Source organism: Varanus komodoensis, unplaced genomic scaffold (genome assembly GCF_004798865.1).
Source record: "Varanus komodoensis strain SLA01 unplaced genomic scaffold, ASM479886v1 scaffold23, whole genome shotgun sequence".
In the NCBI taxonomy this organism is placed as follows: domain Eukaryota; kingdom Metazoa; phylum Chordata; class Lepidosauria; order Squamata; family Varanidae; genus Varanus; species Varanus komodoensis.
This window is the reverse complement of record NW_025335627.1, coordinates 14,720,651-14,742,751: the sequence shown is the minus strand read 5'-3', so window position 1 is coordinate 14,742,751 and position 22,101 is coordinate 14,720,651. Positions and strand designations below refer to the sequence as shown.

Genomic DNA, 22,101 nt, shown 5'->3' with positions numbered 1-22,101 from the left:
GTCTCAATCACCCAGCACCAGGTACAGACACTCCAGACCTGGCCTTGAAGGGACAGGAAGGAGATTGAGATTGAATCTCAGTAGATTAGGAACACATCCCCTCCCCTTTCCTCAAGGTGAGGTTGGTGCTGCACCAAATACCTGGGTGGGCACAGCTGGGTGAGTGCCACACTCCCCACTTCTCCCGCCCAGGTCTCAGGAATGCATGCCAGGTCAGCCCTCTAATCCATGATTCCTATCATCCAGGAATCCATGATTAAATCATGGATCATAAATGTTTTGCTTTTGACTGGCCTGGCATTCAACAGCAGCAGCACCAAGCCTGAGGGCTGGTTGATATTACCTGGGGCCTTCTGGATGGAAGAGAAACCAGAAGAGGGGACAGTTATTAACCATCTGCCCCACACCTTTTCCTGTAATGATGTATTAAACTCCCAGCATCTTATCTTTCCTTGCCCCTAACCACCCCAATGGGGTGACCTCCCACTCCCCAGGAACTCCCATAACAGTTAAAACTAGTTGAAACAGTTAACAGTTAAAACTAGGTAAAACAATAATAAAACTAGGATGCTGTGCGAATAAAACAGAGTCCAATTACACAATTGCACATGCCTCTGGCTCCATACAAAAATAAAACCCAGCCTCCCCGCTTAAAATAAAACCAACAGAACTCCTGTCTCAGCCCAGCCCTGACCGACCCCAAACGGCCCCAGTCAGCCCCAAATGGCTAAATGCCCTTTGGATGCTGGCCTTAGACCACAGCCGGCAAGATGAAGGCTCCAGCCCCACCCCACCTCCGTGAGCACCAGCCCCCACCCTCTCTTGTACAGCCTTGAGTGCCTAGTTCCTCTAGATGACCTCCATGGCCCCTTAAAAATCCCTCCCATTGGGCCACCTGAAGAAGGTGTTGCAGGCAGGAGACTGGACACTAGTATCCACTGAACAGGTGGAGAAACACCTTATGCCCACATATGGTGGGCTAAAACTAACAAGATAAGTTATGGTACTCCTCAAAATCCCTGTTTAACCTGATTAGCACTACAGCCTCATATTGCAGAGAAGTCGTGGTTTGTCTGTTCCAACCTAGTGAGCTGCTAGCTGAGGTGACATTTGAACCAGGAGCCTGGGGATTCACAGCTTACATTCTAAGATATTATACTAAACAAATCAAGCAAGCTGTTTTTCCTTTCACTTCCAGGAATGCGGCTGTTTTCATACTAAGGGAAATGAGCATTAATTAATACTGGCTTGGCTCTAAATGGATGTGTGCCATAGGACAAAAATCAGTTGGTGCTGTTCCATAAGTTCTTGCCCAAGTGGCAAGTGCTACCAGGAGATGTCTGGCAGTGCATCCAGAGCTGCCTTACAGCTGAGGAGGGTAAGTTAAACCCTCCAGATGCTTTGGCCTACAACTCCCATAAACCTTAGCCAATATAGCAAATGATGAGGGATCCAAGTGAGTTGCAAACCAAAACACCCGAAAGGCAATGCATTATCCACCCCTGTGTTTTAACATGAGCACCACAGCAAATAGGGAAAAGCAAGGGTGTCTGCATAAACCCTGGCAGGCCAAATGGTAGTCTTGAACCAAATGTGTGCAAGATCCTAGGCAACTGTAGCCATGTTCTGCAGCCGGTTATTTTGCTCTAGCAATGCTGCTTCCTAGGGTGGAAATTTATTTATTTATTTATTTAGGAGGCTTCTATGCCGCCCCATTCGCCGAAGCCTCGGGGCAGCTCGCAATAATAAATAAGGCTTTCACCACACTTCATATTAAAAAACAGTAAACCTACAATAAGAAGGTGAGGAGGTGGGATTAAACACCATGCTGAATGCGTGAACGCATGCCTCTTCCTTTACAAGAACCTTGGCCTTTATGCACACTTCCAAGGTCCACAGTCCAAGATAACAGGAAAAAATAAAATGAAGTTCTAAGTTATAAGACAACACCCTCACAAAAACCCCATAGGAAATTAATGTAGCACACAAAGTCAATGATATTTATGAAAATATTTTGGTCGGCATCATCAAAATGCCATCAAAATGACTTCTTTCACTTGGCTGCCACTCCTCTGCGTTTGTGCATCTCATGAAAGACATGCACACACATATTTTCTCTCACATGCACTCACACAAAAAGATGCAGACAGAATTTGAGATTAGGAATGTGCAACACTTGGAAAACCAATGCTCTCTGAGCCTTATGGACTTTTGATACATTTCTGACCTGACAGGCGAAAGGAGGCAACATTAGAATTTTGTTTTTGGCCCCCATAAAGTTGCTTGAAATATTTGTGCAACTTTGAAGTCAAGGACTGTGTATCTCTGTTAACAATGGGTCCAAACTGCATAGCAGACTGCTTGAGCACACATTCAAAAATACTCCATTTTCTATTGATTAAAGTACCTTTGTGCAGACTTTTAAACAAGAATGTGCTTTCCTATGCATATATATGTGTGTGTATTTACCTACATACTTTTGAATGCAGATCTTGTCATAAGCAGCATCACAAACTCAGGAATGTATGATCTTTGACTGCTGCTGGTGCTGAACTCTGTCATAAACAACTAAAACAGCATTATCGCCTATCCCTAGTCTGGTGATGCTTCATTCCTTGTGGCGGGCTGGAGGAGTCATGTTCCAAACATGTATTTTTTTGCTTCTGATGTTTCAGGCTGCCATGTTCAAGATGAGGAGTCCAGTCTTTCTTTTTCTGTTGTGGACAAGTTCTTCCCCCAGAGTAACACTCTGGGCATCAAGTAATTTCTGAATATATCCTGACGGAAGTAATGAGATTATTCAAGCAACAGAACAGAGTGGAAATCTGATTGGGGTGGTGGGATTCTCCAAGCATGCATAACTAAAAAGTATAATTCGAGGGACCTACATTTCACTTTCTACTATATGCCTTAGCTTTCTCCCAGAATCCAAAGTCTATACTATATACACAAGGACTGGGCAACAATTTACAATCTCGTAATATAAATCACTATGATTCATATAAGAACTAATGCACACTTACATCTTGAGGATCTCTTTCAATACTTTCTCTTCCAACCAGCAAGTGAAAAGTATCAGCTGTTTTAATTGAGTTCCATGATGATCTACAATGATTGCAACACTCTTTTAAAGAAGCAATTGTAACCTGGAGGTTGTGAACAAATACAATGTTCCCAACTTTGTTTTTAGTGCTAAACCCCTGCATCCTTTTAAATGTAAATTGAGTCAATAAATATCTGAAATTGCCTGCATACCCTAAAAGGAAATGTATATTGCTTGTTTCTGTATATCTTAAATTTCCTAGTTGCAACTGTTTACTTGCATTTTAGATAGACCTCCATCTGTTGACAACTCTTGTCTCTGCTGAATATTGTGGATTCCTCTGCATTGTAAAAAGTCAGGTATAGTAGCTCTTGCAATGTGGATATGATCTGCTAGTTTCTCCTTTGTTGCTGTTCTCAAAATGTGTAGCCCTTTCAAGGCATTAAGAAACATTTACATGAGGCAAACTCTAAATTGTGGTTTTTCTAAATTATATTTTGTTGTAGCAACACAACTTTACGATCTATGGTTTAAGATCAGGGCTTAATTGAGGGTCATTTCCATCACAACGAGTCATGGTTTATCATGATAAGTCATGGTTTATCATGACATCTGAAAGTACCTATGTGAACTCAGCTGGTCATGTGTCCTCACAACTGAAAACCCATCTCATGATTCAAAAACAAGTGAAAAAAAAAACTGGAGGGTCTGGAAAGCTCTGGGAAAGAATTCTTAGTCAGAGCTTAAAGGGGCAATTATGGATGCTTCAGGAATTGAGACCTTTGTGAATTCCTTTAGGAAATTATCTAATCCACACCCTTTGAATGAATCTGTGGATAGAATTTGGCTGTCCGCTGCATTTCACACCTTTCTGCATCTAAATAGTTTTCAGCAATCTGGACATTCTTAAAATTGTAGCATGAGAGAAAATACATATTATCCTTATAGTAAAATATGTACATATTTTGAGGTAATTACTTTTCTTAAAGAAATCATGGATACAGAAAAAGAAATGGAGTGGAACTGTGGGTGACACATACATATATGACACAAAGAAAAAAATAATCCATCCTTTGGTGTATTTTCAAATCACCATCTAACCAGTTTTTAAGGTTTCTGTATTAAGGTCAGCCTCTTGGATTCAGAGAATTGTCATTTTTATAGCAAGTAGCTTGATGAACCACCAGAGTGAAAAGCATAATTTTTTTGTCTTATGCCCTCTGTATGCAGAAGTCCACTGAATACCATCACTGAAAAGCTGATGTAAGGAGGGAAAGGCTTTGACAAGATGAAGGAGTGGTATGTTCCCAGTTATAACAGAACACATCTATTAAAACCTATAGGGAAATAAATAAAAATTGCTTCCAGCCAGAATTATTAAGGCTGTCTCATGCCAAGTACAGGAGCAAAAGCAATGCATTTAGGAAGCCATCACTGGGATTAGAGGAAACTAATGGATTTTAAAATTCTTATTCATCAGACAGAGACATTAAAACAAGTCACATTTTGTTATAAATATGCACAGTTCTGGCCAAAGACCCATAGTTCCTACCACCATTCAGCAAAAGAACTAATATTACTAAAAAAATTACAATGACCCAACTCAGCTGTTTGAACTCAAGCAAATATGAACCATACTTGGGAGATGTTATTATTAAGACTGCGTCATTACCAGGATTGCATGGAGAGTGAGGCTGCCCTGCCCCCATTTCTGTCCCCAGGATTTATTTATTTAAAGTTTTTATATGTCATCCCCTTGCTACATAGCCTCGGGACGGCTCACAGAAATAAATAAGACAAAAACAATTACAATTAAAACCTGGAAACACACTGGCTGCACAATTAAAATATAAATATTAAACATTATTAAAATACTGTTTGAATAAAAAGGTCTTGGCCTAGCGCTGAAAAACAAATAACGACGGCGCCAGGCGGACCTCTCTGGGGAGCGCATTCCATAGGCGGGATGCCACCGCAGAGAAAGCCCTCCTCCAGGTACTTTGCCTCCTAATGTCCTTCACAGAGGGTTCCCGGAGGAGGGCCTCTGCTGCCGATCTCAGGGGGCAAGAGGGCAAATATGGAAGAAGGCGTTCCTTTAGGTATCCAGGTCCCAAGCCATTAAGGGCTTTATAGGAAATGACCAGCACCTTGAATTGAGCCCGGACTTCAATGGGAAGCCAGTGAAGCTGATAGACGACTGGCATTATATGAGAATAATGCCCAGTCCCCATCAGCAACCTGGCTGCTCTATTTTGCACCATCTGAAGTATCCGGACTGTCTGCAAGGGCAGCCCCACGTAGAGTGCGTTACAGAAATCCAACCTTGAAGTAACCAATGCATGTGTCACTGTTGCTAGGCAGTTGTCCTCCAGGTAGGGACGCAGCTGATGGATTAGCCAAAGCTGATGGAAAGCGCTCCTCGCCACCGCCGACACTTGAAATTCCAAAGTCAGCTCCAGGTAGAGAAGCACTCCCAAGCTGCGGACCCTGTCCTTTAGAGGGAGTGCAACCCCATTCAGGACAAAGTCCAAGTCACCTACCCAGGAGCTTGAACCACCCACCAGCAGGACCTCCGTCTTGTCTGGATGGAGCTTCATTTTATTGGCCCTCATCCAGCCCATTACCTCGGCCAGGCACCGGTTCAGCACAGCCACTGCCTCACCTGGGTTGGTAGAAAACAAGAGGTAGAGCTGGGTATCATCAGCATACAGATGAATCCGCAGCCCACACCTCCTAATGACCTCTCCCAGCGGTTTCATGTAGATGTTGAATAGCAAGGGGGATAGAATAGACCCCTGCGGAACTCCATGGCATAGCTGCCATGGTGCAGAGGTAAAGTCCCCCAGCACCACCTTCTGGAATCGGCCGTCGAGGTAGGAGCGGAACCACTGCCAAGCAGTGCCTCCTACTCCCAGCCCCCTTAGCCTATCCAGAAGGATACCACGCTCGATGGTATCGAAAGCCACTGAGAGGTCCAGGAAGACCAACAGGGACGCACTCCCCCTGTCTCTCTCCCTGCACAGGTCATCATACAGGGCGACCAAGACAGATTCAGTACCATACCCGGGTCTGAAGCCGGACGGAAATGGGTCCAGATAGTCAGTTTCACCCAAGAGTGCTTGGAGTTGTCCCACCACCACCCGCTCCAACACCTTGCCCAAAAATGGGATGTTGGCCACCGGTCTATAATTGGTGGCCATCTCTGGATCCAGGGACGCCTTCTTTAGGATCGGCCTGACCACCCCCTCCTTTAGAGGGGTAGGCACCCGGCCATCCTTCAGAGAGGCATTGATGACCTCCAGGATCCAGGAACCAATCCCGTGTTTGGCTTTGGACAGTAGCCACGGTGGACAAGGGTCCAGTAAACAGGTGGTGGTACGTACTTGTCCAAGCACCTTGTCCACATCATCAGGCCTCAATAACTGAAACTCATCCAACAATATGTGACCAGACGGTAACACTGGCACCTCCGCAGGATGGGAGATTCTCTAGCCAATGCCAGATCTGTCAGATTCAGGCCTGCCAAGATCACTGATTTTTTGCTTGTTTTTGAAACTTAAACTCATTATAATCTATTTGTGCACAAGCCTGCAACAAATTAAAAAGGAAGAAAAATCTGTACAAAAACACTTACATTATTTAGTGTGCTGTCCCCTAAATATATGCAATTTTGTCATTGCATTTTTAAACATATGCATTTCCCAGGTGCTTTATTAATTTATTTACAGGATTTATATGCTGTTCTATATCTGATGCATAATATTGCTCCCAAGTTGTGAACAATACAAAGAAGGAAAAAGGGATCAAAGGACAGAGTTAGAATATTTGAAATCAGACGATACCCACAAAAATGTGGCTGGTCAAAGAAGTCTTGTTTTGATCAAAATGTCTTTAGCAGGTGCCCAGCATAAAACAGCATTGGTGCTTCCCTGATATGAAGAGTCAGGGAGTTCCATAGAGAGGAAGCAATGATATGAAGGCTGTATTCCAATTGTCCAGTGCACTCAATGCATCACTGTTTAGCACTTTGGTGCATACAGGTAGTCCCCAGGTTATGAATGTTTGGGTTACAGACAATCCAACACATGGACTGCCATAAATCCTGTATGAATATCTCTTACTAAAAGCCATGACTATCTCTAAGGAACCATGTGATGTGTTTGGCGACGTGTCATCAGTAGCAGCCTAGTTCCCTAGAGATTGAGTATGCACAATTTTTCGTTCTGGATGTCAGGTCAAGCATACCCAGGCCAGTGTGTTGTAGGGACATGCAAAATGTGTAGTTTCTCTCTGGTTTTCCTTTAGCATTTGCCCCTGTAACCAGTCCCTCAGCTGCTATAAGACCATTTATTGTGAGAAAAAGAAAATGGCTGCACATACAACCCATGAGACAGGCTTCAAAAAAGTGACACCACCCCCATCCCACTCCAGCAGCACAGTCAGACCCTGGTTCTCCAGCCCCAGGTCCATCTCCATCATCATCAGGTAATGTTAATGTTACCTCAAGAATGTTCTAAACTGTTTTAAGAACTGTCTTTTTATTTGTTTTTTTAACAATATTATATACTTGCACATATAAATACAGATTCTGACTCTCTCTCTGTTTTTGGAACTGTAGTTACTTTATTATTATTGTACTATTATCATTATTACAATGCTGTGTTGTGTTTAAGATGCTTTAGTGAACTTGGAAGTGTTTAAGTGTTTCATATGCTTAGAAAGGTAAAGTATTAAGAGAATTGTTTGGCTTGCTTACATGATCCGACTTATACACAAATTCAATTTAATGATGTTCTCAGGGATGGAACTTGTCCATAGCCAGGAGGCTATCCCCACTCCCCACCTAAATATATGTGCACTTTTATGTGCACTTCCCCCAAGTTTTGGGTGTACATTTTTTCCTAAGATGAGCTACCCTGGAAAGTTTGGTAACTGTGCTTTTCTGTCTGACTTTGACTTAGCTCACTGAAAGGACTAGTAGATGTGAATAGGGTAAATGGCTGAAAAATCAAGATGAAACCACTGATGAAACAAATGTCTCATCCATTCCTAAGTTTGGCTTCAGAAAGGAAGCCAGCTAACCATGCCTAAGCCGTCCTCATGACCAGAAAGAGGGTTCTAGACATACACTGGGCTGAAGCTTTACCACCACTCAGCACCTCTTTTCGTGTATTTGAAACTAGGACAAAACAGACCTGCACTCATTTCAGTCATGCTTGCTTTTGTCATTTTTATTATCCTGCCTCTGCTTTTTGTATACTAAAACAGACCACTCTGCTGTGAACCATGTTACTTCTGCACAGTCCAGTGACAGAAGTTTGTTGAATGCTTTTGGAGTTCAGTCTTCAGATGGCCTATCCCTGTGCCTCCGCCTGTTGAAGCCAGAGAATCTGGACTAAGTGTACCCTGTATCCAATCCTTTCAGTGACCTCCAGCAACCTGTAGTTCAACTGCAGGTTTGTTTAAAAAAAAAAAGAAAGAAACCAAAATTGTAGCCACTCAAGTGTAAAGTTCTCACAGCACTGAAAAATAGAAAATCTTGTCCAAAGTAGTCTCAGAAGAGAACATTTCACAGCTCCACTCATTTCAATTATGGAAACATATTCTCAAATACCTCAAATAATGAAAACTAGGGTTGTACAAAGCACCACTTAGACTCAGAAGGGTTTCTGCGTCCAGCCTCAGTGAGCACTTCACAGTTGCACAGTTTTTCAAGGGTCTTTGCAAAGGCCATTGAAGGGCAGTACAAGGCTTAAGGGACTAAGGAATAATACCGTGAGATGCAGATGGCCGCCAGAACAGGTGTAGGCAGAAAAGGCAGATCTCCAGCAGTGCTAGCAGTGCCCACTCTAGGAGCTGAAGCTCCAAACAGCTGGCAATCTACTTTTGCCAACCCCTGATCTAGGACGCTTAGTCTGAGCTTTTCTCTTTTGCAATACTGGGGAAAGGATACTGTCCTACCTTACACAATTGCTTTAACGGAGACTCCTCCAGCTGTCGTGTTAGCCTACATCCTTAAGCCCCTCATCCCTAACCAGCACATGTTGGGTGGGAGTGACACAAGTTGTTGTCCATCACATCTGGATGTGCCAAGTTGCAGGAACTGCTGTAGTAGTTGCTTTGAGCACTTAGCAAAAAATATAAATACTAATAGATGGTAAGCAATTCAATCCAGAGGCAAACAATATAACATTAGCATAGAGAAAGAGCACAAGAAATAGAACACCAACAAAATGGGGGAAGAAAACCCCTCCCCCCAAAATGCAAAACACCTAAGTACCACAATAATAAACAGAGCTGTGCTTCACTTCTTCCAAATTTGATCATCCAATACACAAAAGCTTTTGTTTTTACTGAATTGACAACCCAATGTCTCCTCTGTGGCACTTTAAGCTCCTGGTAGGTGCCCTCATGACTGAAGTTTCCACCATATTAAATTCTAGAAGTAGAAACCTGGAATGTCAGTGTGAAAATGGGGCATAGACTCTTCTCACTTACAAGCTTATTTTCTATGCGGGGGTAATTGTTTTCTATGACTGAACATTCAACCACCAGAATTCCCCCCTGTGGTCTGAACTGGTTGCCCCAGATAAAGATTTACTTAGCTCAAAAATATCCTATTGAAGATCAGAAGCTTTGAAATTCATACAGTGCATCCTGATCCTTTTCCACATAGGAGAACTGACTGAAGTATTTTGACAGAAGGATTTCAAGAATTTAATGTTTAGCCCCACCAGTGTATCACAGAATCCAAATCCACTTCCTTAAGTACTGTTCCAAATCAAGACTGACCACACCAAGAGCAGAAAATAGAGTCTTCTGCAGATGTTCAGGCTACAGACCAGGAATGGGCAATTTTGAAAGGTCCAGGGCGGATTTTGGGCCCTTGGACGCCTTCCCCGGTGGGCTGCACATGTCCGATCTCCACACAACACGACTATTTTCTTTTTCTTTAAGTGACAACCAGAGTGGCTACATCTCTTCAAATTAACTTGTTTTCAAGTGTGTTAAAACTATTTTGGTGACATGAAAGGGGCCCAAAAGACCTCTGAACGGCCATTCCGAATGCAATTTTGTTTTAAAACTGATTGTTATTACAGCCTGAGGAGGAAGCAGGACACACATTGCCTGCACACAATACATACAGAAACCAGCCTGGATCATCCAGCCACTGCCTGCCCTTCACATGCAGTCCAGTGTCTGCAGAAGCCTGGGCATCATTTCAGTTGAAGAATGGGCAAAAATGGATCTCCCAGTGTTTGGGACCCAGGAGCCTCTGGCAGCATGGCCAGTGATCAGGAATGCTGGGAGACAAACTGCAAAGCACTTGGTTATTGCTTTCCACCCAGCTCCCATGTCTTAGGGCAGTTGGTGCCAACCCCATATTGAAGTATAGCAGGTCTGGGTCTAGTCAGTGCTTGATAGGAGACCACATGGGATGTCCATGTATACTTCCTTGATTTCCATGAGAGAGAGATGGGTGGGGGGATAGATATTTAAATAGTTAAATAAATAAGGTCAGAGTTTAGGCCAGAGGGCAAGTCAGGGGAGACATCACAGAAGTGTTTAAAATTACGCAAGGTGTGGAGAAATTGGAGAGGAAGAGATTTTTCTCTTGAAAATCCAGGGTTATCCCATGAAGCTGATTGGTGGAATGTTTAGGACAGACAAAAGGGAGTACTCCATACAATGTATAGTTAAACTATGGAATTTGCTGCGATGGGACATGGTGATGATGAATTTGGATGATTTAAAGGGGGGGTGGGACAGATTAATGAAGTAGAAGACTATCGGTGGCTTGCTGGCTATGTGCTTCCTTCTTTACCAGAAGTAATAGGCCTGCATACACCAGCTGCTTCACCAGCCTTCAGCAGGAGAAGGTCCTGCACTCTTCCTTCTTGAGCAATTCTGCATGCAACCAGCTGCCACTGTGTGTATGGAATACTGGACTAGATGGATCCTTGGTGTAATCCAGCATAGATTTCTATGTTTCTTTGTAGTCCAAGACACACATGTCTGCTGAGTGTAATTTGTGCACTGGAAATTCATGATACCTTGAACAAATAAATGTAATGAATGTATAATCTTGGAAAATAGGAATAAAGTCTTCATGAATCCATAGCAGCATGCTACTGTCTTGGACTTGTAAGGGAATATTGCAATGCGATACAATGAGACTCTTCAAAATGATATGGCAGATAATTCATATGGGCAGTAGGCACCTTCTGGGCAAGTGGGAAGGAGATGCAGGACATGCTAATATTGTGAGTTTGTTATTAGAGATGCATGAATCAGATTCCTTTTGTACCATCTAACTTTCACATTTATTGGGCCATGAATCCATTCTGTTGCTTTTATTTAATTTATATCTTCAAAATGACTTTTATATCACCTTTAAGGGGAGACTCTTCCTAAAGCAATGTGCAAAATTATATATAAAATAGGATGCCTCCCCCCACAGGAGTAATTCTGAAAATCACGTTTCTAATTTTGTTTTACATATGGAAGGGACAGATCATATTTGGGCTTCTACTTTGTTGTTCTATGCCATGAAGCCATCCATATCTGACTTATGGATGACCCTATGAATGACAGCACTCCAAAAATGTCCTGTCCTAGAGACCCATGCACAGAGCTTGCAAACTCAAGGCTGTGGCTCCCTTTATGGAATCAGTCTACGTCATAATCGGTCTTCTACTTCAACCTTCAACTTTTCTTAGCAATATTGTCTTTTACAGTAAATCTTGCCTTTTCATGAAGTACAACAGCCTCAGTTTTGTCATTATAGCTTCTGCAGCAACTTCTGACTTGATCTGATCTAGAACCCGCTTGTTCTTCTTTCTGTTGAACCAGGATATTTGCAAAGCTCTCTTCCACCAGCATGTTCTGAATGCATCCATTTTCTTCTAGTCACATTTCTTCAATGTCCAACTTTCACACCTATACATACTGACTGGAATACAATAATGTGGATTACTTTGGCCTTGGTCTCCAGTGAAATATCCTTGCACTTATTTTTTCCTAGTTCCTTCATGGCTGCCCTTTCAATCTCAGTTTTCTTCTAATTTCTAGGCTACTGTCTCTGTCTGAGTTTGATTGAACCCAGATATGCAAAATATTTCATAATTTCAATTTCTTCACTGTTCAAAAAGTAAAGTTTTGTCATTATTCTGTAACCATTTTTAGTTTCTTTGGCTACAGTCCTGCTTTTGCACTTCTTTCACTTTCATCAATAGGTTTTTTTCCAATTCTTTGCTGCTTTCTGACACTAATATGGTATCTTTTCTGCATTGCTGAAAACATCCATGTTCCTTCTGCTAGTTTTCAGTTCCTCCTCTGATCTCAGTCTAGCTTTCATTATGATACTCGTACCTTCTGGATACAAACTGAATATATAGGAAGATAAAATGCATCCTTTCAGATGCCTTTTCCTCAAGGGAGCCATTTTGTTTCTCCATATACTGTCCTCCCAATAACTACCTGTTGGTGATACAGGCTATGCAAGAGCATAATCAAGTGCTGAGGCACACCCATCTCTTTCAGGCCCATCCATAGCTTTGTTATCCACACAAAGGCTTTGCTGTCATCTATAATAGACTGATCTTTTGATTTTTTTTCTCTATCACACACACACACACTTGCCATATGCTCTCATATGCCTCTTTAGAATCAGCTTGAAGAACAGGCATTTCCTGCTCCATACAGGGTAAAATAATTTGGTGCAATGCCTTGAGCATCACTTTGCTTGCATGGGAAATCAGTGCAATGGTCCTATACATGTTGCACTCCTTTGCGTCACCTTTCATGGGGACTGGAATGTATATTGAATGCTTCTAGTCTGTGGGCTACTGTTTTGTTTTTCATACTTGCTGGCATATTCTTGTTAGACTTTGAACAGATTTACTCTCTGTAGCTTGGAAAACTTCTGGTACCCTCTCTACTCTGGGTGCTTTATCTCTTGCAAATGCTTTCAGAGCAGCTTTCACTTCAATTTATAATATTGTAAGTTCTTCCTCTTTGAAGGACTCTGTCACCCTTTTAATCTCTTTGATATAGTTTTTTCTGTGTACTGTTTCTACCTATTCTTCAGTTTATCATGGTCAGATAGTCCCCTGGTTGTCCTTCAGCAGTCCTAATCTAGGTTTGAATTACCCTCTGAGTTCCTAGAAGAGGTCTCCTGTTTTTCCTCCTTTGCTGTTTTCTTCTGTTTCTTTGCACTGGCCATTATTATGGTCCTTTTTGTCACTATGTGATAGTAACTGAAAAGTTACCTTCAGGATTTTGACCCAGTTTCTAACACCATTTACTTTTGCTTTTCACTTGTCCTTAGCAATTGTGAGAGTTTCTTCTACGTACCATCCATTCAGGTTTTTTCATTCTTTTTCTACAGGAATTTTCCTTTGTCATTCCTCTCTAATATTGCCTCTGGTTTCAGTTCACGCTTCTGGTTCATGGTCAGTTGAGTTCAGTAAGGTGGGCTTCGCCTTATATGATAACCAAGTGGCACAGTACATATGTGCACATTTACATGCGTGTGTGTGCGTAACTGATGTATCTGTCCCTCATTTCCCTCCCTTCTTATGAAGCAGCCCTGTTCATGTTTACATGCTTCCTAGTATGCGTAGTCATGCTGGGAGTGGTGGCACTGTTCCTCAGCCGAGCGTGTGTGGGACTGCATTCCTGAGCATCACACAGGACATGCCAGGGCCACTCAGTCCTGCTGTGCTTGGTGTCATGTTCCTTCCTGAATTCAGCCTTGTTACACTGGGTACATTTTCTGTCAGTGTTCATTGATCCCCCTTCCCCAACTCCTTTGCCCATTGCCTGATTTTTCCCACTTCACATCATCTATTTGCATTTCAAAGTGCTCAGCTCTTGGTCTTGTTTCCAAAGTCCCAACACATCCTATAACACCCAGCTTTGCACCACCATACTCCTTTTTTCATTTCTGTGTCCTCAGAGACAACAATACTTTTCATGCAAAAGAAAAGTCCCAAAATGTTCATGCAAAGATTACTGCATTCTTTGTCAAACTAGTCCAGCTACTGACATGAGAATGAGAATATCTTTTTTTGGTTATGTCTGTCTTTCTGTTTAAACAATCATAGTGGTATGTAAGCACACATGGAAAAAGTATATCTTTTTATGTTGACATTGACTTACATCTTGTGCATTTATAACATTAAATCCAGCCTGGGAAACCAATGGCCTGAGGACCATATGGAGAGATCTTAGTCTAATTCCATGTGAAACTGGATGACATTTGCTGACCCTGCCCACTTTGGTTCCTATTTGCAATATGAGGTCACCAGTACTCAGGAATGGGTGGCAATGGAACTTCTGAGGCAACGATCCTGTGCTCCATCCTATGCGCCCATCAGCCTCCCAACAGGAGAGACATATGGTAGAGGGGAGGCTTCTAGTATATTTCCTCCAACCACGGGTGGAGAAACAAATAGTCCTCCCCATTGCTGGAAATGGGAGGGGAGCTTTTAGATGCTCTCATGTAAATGTTTCCAGGGGCTGGTGCGTAGTCAAGGGCATAGAAGCAGTCAGGTTTCCTCCTCCAGTGCAACTTTGTCTAGGGCTGTCCTGTAAGCCACTATTAATTGTTCCACTCAGGAAACTCTTTTTGCCATTCTTTTGCATAAACCTATAAAGTGTATATAAAACTGGACTTTGTCAAAGTGTCAAATACAATCCCTGGAGAGTTTCTGAGGCTGGCATTCTTGGGCAATAGTCAGCAAGGGCAATTAATGCATTCTCAAATATTATAAAAAAGTTTTGAAATGAAAGGGAGCTTTCAAGTTTCTCTGGCACAGTGACACAAACTCAGTCTTCAAATTTCTCAAAAAACATGAAGAGTAAGAGTGGCTGCATTAGCCTCGGGGGAATGTCTGTGCAGCCGAACAATCCAGCCATACAAATGAGCAGCTGCTACTGTTTACTCCAGGGATGTGATCTGTGTCCAGCCCGACATTTGGCTTGGCCTTTGCTGGAAGGTCTCACTTGATTAGGTCTGTCCTGACCAGAGCTGCCATTAGAGACCCTACACCAACAAAACACTGTTTAAATGACCACTAAGGACTTTGCCCCTACTTCTCAAATATTTATTGCTCTTGCATCTTCATTCTAATAACAGTAAATTCTCCAAGACAGGTTTGTTTATTCAAAAAGGAGGGTGCAACCTGAAATGGGATAAAACAACAGAATCTACTTCTAATTAATGAATCCATTATTTCTGGTGTTCTAAAAACATCTGTAAATGACAGATGGAAAGATTGCTCAGTAGAATAATTACACAAACTCCAGTTGGAGACCTGCAAAATACAGACCTAGCAAGTGTGAACTTCAGCATGCCCAGAGACCGCTTCTCTTCCCTCCTCACTGCATTATGGGTTGCAATGCAGTCGACTTTTAAAGTTATTTTACTGTTAAAAAGCAGGTTGTGGTCAGCTCTGGCCTCTGGTAATGTTGGGGAGGGACAGATCAAAGCACCACTTGATCACAGTTTTTGCATCCGGGTCAGTAACTTCCAATTTCAAGGGTTCTTTCAAGGCAAAAATACTTTGCAATATTATGGCAACTCCTTTCACCCTCTGAAGGCAAGCCAAACAGAGTTACCACACATGCTGCCCTCTGTGGATACTTTGAATCTGGTCCAATATGGCAATGACAGTCCTCCAAAGCCCTTTATGTTGCTATTTGACCGTTGGCAGCCATTGTACAACATGCACCGCCTGACAATTTCCATTCTGTGCAAGTTCCCATCATGGCAGCTGCTCTCCTTTTCCAATTAGTAGCTAATTGTTTCAAACTGTGTGTGAGATACATTTATCAGTAGGAAGTATCTTTGATATTTTTTGTGAGACTGGAGTCTAACAAGAGGACATTTTCTACAGCAACAGCAAAAGAAAAGTATCCTGACGTGTTACAACTGTCTGGAGTCAGCCATTCAGAAAAGCATTGCTCACTGTACTCCCTGACCTCAATGGAAGTCGCTTCCTCACCACTCAGTTTTAAGGGAACAAAGAGATACAGAGAACTGGGGAAGAAAAACGTACAAACAAGTTGTGTGAATGTGAAAAGTGTACTTTGGGAAAGCAATGCACTGGGAATGGTGCCAGAAAGAGCAAAAGCCGGCTCTGGCCTCATGTCTTCATGTGTTACTTACTCTCAGTCATATTTCTCAAGGGCTTCGAAGTACAAGGTTATCAAATTGACATGGGCAACACTTTTTATTCAAAAGATCATTTTGAAATAATTTTATTTCAGTGATTTTTGAATCATTTCATTGAAAAAAACTTTCAGCATCATAGCAGAACTCCCAAAGTGATTTACTACAAATAAATATACATTTTAATATATGTTAAGCAGGAAAAATCCCACTAGAGCAACTTGACTGCATTTTAAATAAGACCTAACTAAAAGATGCTAAGACTGACAGACTAATGCAGTGTTGGCATAATAACAATGGAGGGCGCAATGACCCTCTTCCGAGAGAGGTCTGCCCCCTGCTGCAACCAGCAAAGCCTCTCCCATGTACCCAACAGGGGTGCTTCTCCTGGGGACAGAATGCAGAGCAGGAGCTCCGGGGAGGACCACAACGGATGGGTGAACTTGTGCAGAGAGACGTCTTTTTCAAGTGTCCCCATTTACAAATCTACAGAGAACAACCAGCCATCTGAATTGAGCCTAGAAATGAATGGGTAGCCTGTGGAAATGGTTTGGAACAGGAGCCAGAACCTGCCAGTTGGTACATAGTGTAGGGGAACATTTTTCAGCACCACAGAGCTCAGCTTGTAGGAATCTAACCTAGATGTGATTAAGGCATGTCTGAACATGGCCCGATTTTCTTTTTCACAGAAAGGACACAGTTGGTGGGCCAGCAATACCTGGGACAAGGGGGGTGGGGGGTTCCTAGTCCTACCTGGCAATCCAGGATTGAAGCTGGATCCTGGAGCATCCCCAAACTACAAATCTCACCTTTAAACAACCCCACAACAAACCGGCCATATTCCCATCTCCCAGACACACTAATGAGCCAGCACTTGGAAGAGCTCTGCCAAGCACTGGCTGAGTTCCTTCATGCAGCACTTGCCACCCGAATCAGGACAATGAGGAACTTGCAAGACAGACAGACTTGGAGGGTACTTCAAGAAGGAGTTCCTCCAAACGCCAGCTGAGAGCCCTCAAGTGCTGTGGGGCATACCAGCCAGGACAGTGGCTGGTGTGCAACTTGGCTGACACATGGAGGAATGTGGATGTTCCGCCAAGTGCCAGCAGAGTTTTCTCGGAGCAAAGGGAGGCATGGTACACAGGGAAGTGGGTATGGGAAAGGAGTGGGCCTTGGCAATGTCAAGGAGGAGTACTGAGGGAAGGACTCCAACTTCTGACATCAGATTGTTCTGGGAAGATACCTGGTCCTCAGCCCCAGAAGGCCCCCACCCCTCCTGTGACCTTTACCTTGAGGAAGATATGAAAACAGTGTATTCCTATGGCATCTCTGCACAGGGGCGTTTTCTTTATACCCTCACTCAAGTCTTCCCATGGCAAAGGAAGTGTTGTTGCTGACCCTTTGCCCCTACCGCCACTGCTCCTAACTTGCACAGCTCCGTGTCGGAGAAGGCAGGGCCGCATTGTGAAGCTTGGCTTTGAAAAGCAAGGCCAAACTATGCCTTGGGTGCAAAAGGCTGGGGCACACTGGCAGAACACAGGCCTTGCAGTCGGTGAGTGCCAGGTTCCATCTCTGGTATCTCAGGCTGGAAAGAACTCCTGCCTGCAACCATGGGCAGCCAGTGCTGCCAGCCAGCGCTGGACTCAGGGCCAAGGGACTGGCTCAGCGGAAGGCTTCTTCCCATGTCCCTGTGCAAGCCATGCTGCAAGATGCAAGTTAGTGATTCACATACAGAGGTACATTGTCAACGCAAAAAGCTCAGCAACAGAAAACATTTGTCTGAGATGATTAAACTGGGATCATAACTCAGCAAGAAAATTACAAATTATCATGGTGCCCGGTCACCCATCATTAGTCTTAATTAGCTAAGATGGATTTGCCATGCAAATAGTTGGCTTCAATTCTCCAAGCAACTTTTCCTCATCTTCAGGTTGAGCAAGCTGAAACCTTTCCATCACGACAGGACAATAAAATGCCTCAGTCACAGCCACGGAACCTGCACTCAATGCAAAGCCCAAGCTGGAACAGAGGCAAACAACCTTATGGGCAAAGTACTTTGCAAGCTGGTCACAGTGGGCTTTCCAAGGTGACTCCTAAGTATTTCAGGGACTACTTGCAACAGTTCCCACACTGACGCAGCTGCTGTGACTGACACAATGGGAGTGAAGAAATACAATCTACCAGAGTAGCGGCCATAAAATGCTCTGTTTTCCGTGTTTGCTCAGATCTGTTTTCAGTTGTTCGCATTTCATCACCCCAGGCTCCTTGCAAACCCACAGAGCCCAAGCTCTGCATCCTTGGAGGGAGGTTACTTGGGATCAACTGTGCTAACCACGTGGCTTTGACAATTTTCTAATTCCACAGCTGGTAGGAGAAAATTCTCCAGAGTAGCAGGATTAGGCTGCTGCTGCAGATCCCATTCCACTGCTCCAGTTTCTTAATGACTCTGGGCAGAGAAAAGGAAGATTCAAGGAGGCTTGCCTGGTGAAGCATCTTCTCTAGAAAGAACCCAGGCTTCTAGGGACCTAACATCTCAGCATTCCCAAAAAGAAAAGATGCTCTAAGTGCTGCAGATCCTGAGGAGGAGCCTATTCTTCAGTGCACCTGGAATGCTGGGCATCTTCTGCTTTGGTCTGTGCCCGTCTGAACCAGGTTTGAAGAAAGCTGGGGCAGAACAAGAGAAGAGAGGGGTGTGTTGAGGATCGGTAGGAACAGAGCCCTGAATTGCCCCAGTCTTTTGCGTGAGCAACCATCGTGCGCTCACATTTTGTGCTCCTGGATGTCCCTGACTGTTCACAACATCCCTCCTGGCAACCCCACTATAATCCTGGACATCAGTCCCCTTGGCATGTAACTTAGGCAGCATGCCTTGGGCTTCCCAGAACAACTTAGCAAGAGTTGCATCCGCAAGTACAGCCTCTGGATTTGGTCCTTTTGTATTACTGCAGATAATTTCTGCACCATCCACTGAGCAGTAGATTTCTCCATCAGGGCAGAGGTGGCTGTGTAACTTGTTACTAAGTAACTTGTCCTAATGCTAATATTATAGAATGAATTTAGCACAAATGCATGCAGATCACTAAATAGTCTTTTCACACATCAAATCCTCAAATATTTTTGTTTAGTCTTATGTTCATTTTTCAATTTATATGCCCCCTGCCTATTTTTCATCAGCATCACATCAGGGGCACCTTCAGATAATCAGATGGAAAGAGATTCAGCACAGGAAAAGCTTTGGAAGCTAATGGGAAGTGGGTGTGCAATAACCAGTTAAAACCTAACTAGAAATAACAAGGATTTTGTTAAGTAACTGAGAGAAGAAGAAGTTGATTGGACATAATAATGCATAACCAAGGAGAAACATTCACACCAAAACAGGAAACTAAAAAATAAAATAAACTAACAACTCAAAAAAAAAAAAAGTTTCAGTTCAGAATCCAACTGAAAGTCACAAACCTTTCCTTTCCACTCTCTCTCATATACATACATACATACATACATACATACATATCTTGTTGTTCTTAGTCGAGAAGTCATGTCCGACCCATCACGACCCCATGGACAACATTCCTCCAGGCCTTCCTGTCCTCCACCATCCCCCGGAGTCTACCCAAGCTCACACCAACTGCTTCAGTGACTCCATCTAGCCACCTCATCCTCTGCCGTCCCCTCCTTTTCCCGTCAATTGTTCCCAGCATTAGGCTCTTCTCCAGTGAGTCCTTCTTTCTCATTACGTGGCCAAAGTATTTGAGTTTCATCTTCATTATCTGACCTTCTAAAGAGCAGTCAGGGTTGATCTCCTCTAGGACTGACTGGTTTGATCACCTTGCCATCCAAGGGACTTGCAGGAATCTCCTCCAGCACACAGTTCAAAGGCCTCAATTCTTCAGTGCTCAGCCTTCCTTATGGTTCAGCTTCCACAGCCGTACATTGCAACTGGGAAAACCATAGCCTTGACTATTCACACTTTTGTTGGCAGTGATGTCTCTGCTTTTTAGTATGCTGTCTAGATTTGTCATAGCTTTCCTCCCCAGGAGCAAGTGTCTTTTAATTTCTTGGCTGCAGTCCCTGTCTGTGGTGATCTTAGAGCCCAGGAAAATAAAATCTGTCACTACCTCCACTTCTTCCTCATCTATTTGCCAGGAAGTGATAGGACCAGTTGCCATGATCTTAGTTTTCCTAATGTTGAATTTCAAGCCAACTTTTGTGCTCTCCTCCTTCACCCGCATCAAGAGGCTCTTTAGTTTCTCTTCACTTTCTGTTATTAGAGTGGTATCATCTGCATATCTGAGGTTGTTATTTCTCCCAGCAATCTTAATTCCAAGTGGTGATTCATCTAGCCCCACCTTTCTCATGATGTGCTCTGCATATAAGTTAAATAGGCAGGGCGACAGTATAAAGCCTTGCCGAACTCCTTTCTCAATTTTGAACCAATCAGTGGTTCCGTGTCCAGTTCTCACTGTTGCTTTTTGACCCGCATACAGGTTTCTCAAGAGACAAATAAGATGGTCTGGTACTCCCATCTCTTTAAGAACTTGCCACAACTTGTTGTCATCCACACAATCAAAGGCTTTAGCATAATCAATGAAGCAGAAGTAAATGTTTTTCTGGAACTCCTTAGCTTTCTCCATGATCCACCGTATGTTGGCAATTTGATCTCTAATTCCTCTCCCTCTTCAAAATCCTGCCTGTGCTTCTGGTAGTTCTCGGTTCACATACTGCTGGAGCCTAGCTTGTAGGATTTTAAGCATAACTTTGCTAGCATGTGAAATGAGTGCAATGGTGTCGTAGTTCGAACATTCCTAGGCATTGCCCTTCTTTGGAATTGGAATGTAAACTGACCTTTTCCAATCCTGTGGCCACTGTTGAGTTTTCCAAATTTGCTGGCATATTGAGTGTAGCACTTTTACTGCATCATCTTTTAGGATTTTGAATAGCTCAGCTGGAATACTGTCACTTCCACTAGCTTTGTTGTTGCTCAGACTTCCTACGGCCCATTTGACTTCACATTCCAGGATGTCTGGCTCGAGGTTGGTGACCACCGCATCGTGGTTATCAGGGATGTTAAGCTCTTTCTTGTATAGTTCCTCTGTATAATCTTGCCACCTCTTCTTAATCTCTTCTGCCTCTGTTAGGTTCCTGCCATTTTGGTCCTTTATCACGCCCATCTTTGCATGAAACGTTCCCTTCATATCTCCAATTTTCTTGAAGAGATCTCTGGTCCTCCCTATTCTATTGTTTTCTTCTTTTTCTTTGCCCTGTTCATTTAAGAAGGCATTCTTATCTCTTCTAGCTATTCTCTGGAATTCTGCATTCAGTTGGGTGTATCTTTCCTTTTCTCCCTTGCCTTTCACTTCCCTTCTTTCCTCAGCTATTTGTAAAGCTTCCTCAGACAGCCATTTTGATTTCCTGCATTCCTTTTTCTTTGGGATGGTTTTAGTTGTACAATGTTGGAAACATCCATCCATAGTACTTCAGGCACTCTGTCTATCAGATCTAATTCCTTAAATCTATTTGTCACCAATACTGTATATTCATCAGGGATATGATTTAGGTCAATACCTGAGTGGCCTAGTGCTTTTCCCTACTTACTTCAATTTAAACCTACATTTTGCAACAAGAAGCTCATGATCTGAGCCACAGTCAGCTCCTGGTCTAGTTTTTACTGACTGCATAGAGCTTCTCCATCTTTGGCTGCAGAGCACATAGTCAATCTGATTTCTGTGCCGACCATCTGGTGATGTCCATGTGTAAGTCGTCTCTTGGGTTGTTGGAAAAGAGTGTTTGCTATGACCATCGTATTCTCTTGACAACATTCTACCAGCCTGTGCCCTGCTTCATTTTGTACTCCAAGGCCAAACTTGCCTGTTATTCTGCTTAT

General features: G+C 43.1%; 1 protein-coding gene across 8 annotated transcripts in view; it reads right to left on the bottom strand.

Moving 5' to 3' along the window:
• Positions 1–22,101, bottom strand: part of ERBB4 (erb-b2 receptor tyrosine kinase 4) — a 935,345-nt gene that overhangs the window by 493,518 nt on the left and 419,726 nt on the right. The gene's annotated exons all lie outside the window — the stretch shown is intronic.